The sequence below is a fragment of the Triticum dicoccoides genome, unplaced genomic scaffold, assembly GCF_002162155.2.
Source record: "Triticum dicoccoides isolate Atlit2015 ecotype Zavitan unplaced genomic scaffold, WEW_v2.0 scaffold154778, whole genome shotgun sequence".
Taxonomy (NCBI): Eukaryota; Viridiplantae; Streptophyta; class Magnoliopsida; order Poales; family Poaceae; genus Triticum; species Triticum dicoccoides.
The window spans coordinates 16,074-16,767 of record NW_021210510.1 but is presented as its reverse complement, the minus strand read 5'-3'; the positions used below and the strand labels follow the sequence as shown (position 1 = coordinate 16,767).

The window sequence follows — 694 nt, the reverse complement described above, 5'->3', positions numbered from 1 at the left end:
CATGTTTGCGGTAAGCTTTATCTCATTGGTCATTATTCACGCGTGTAGCGGCGGGCAAAGCAAAGTACAATTGTCTTTGTAGTGGAGCTGGGAGGGGCAAGCATAAGGGACGAAGACGGGGGTAACATGTTGGATGCGATCATACCAGCATTAAAGCACCAGATTCCATCAGAACTCCGAAGTTAAGCGTGCTTGTGAGAGAGTAGTACTAGGATGGGTGACCTCCTGGGAAGTCCTCATGTTGCATTCCCTTTTTAAATTTTTTTTGCGCGGAGTGCAAAAGAAAACTCACGGCCGCGACATATATTTACCATGTTTTATTATTTTGCACGTTTGCGGTAAGTTTTAGCTCGTTGGTCATTATTCACACGTGTAGCAAAGAAAACTCATGGCCGCGACATATATTTACCACGTTTTATTGTTTTGCACGTTTGCGGTAAGTTTTAGCTCGTTGGTCATTATTCACGCGTGTAGCGGCGGGCAAAGCAAAGTACAATCGTCTTTGTAGTGGAGCTGGGAGGGGCAAGCATAAGGGACGAAGACGGAGGTAACATGTCGGATGCGATCATACCAGCACTAAAGCACCAGATCCCATCAGAACTCCGAAGTTAAGTGTGCTTGGGCGAGAGTAGTACTAGGATGGGTGACCTCCTGGAAGTCCTCGTGTTGCATACCCTTTTTATTTTATTTTTTG

The 694-nt window shown here is 45.7% G+C and overlaps 2 non-coding genes across 2 annotated transcripts; both read left to right on the top strand.

The window, feature by feature from the left end:
* The first annotated feature begins 131 nt into the window (after positions 1-131).
* LOC119344131 lies at positions 132-250 on the top strand. The gene has a single exon (XR_005166473.1). It is a non-coding gene; the product is annotated as a 5S ribosomal RNA (ribosomal RNA).
* Positions 251-557: 307 nt separating this feature from the next.
* LOC119344129 lies at positions 558-675 on the top strand. The gene has a single exon (XR_005166471.1). It is a non-coding gene; the product is annotated as a 5S ribosomal RNA (ribosomal RNA).
* Positions 676-694: the final 19 nt, after the last annotated feature.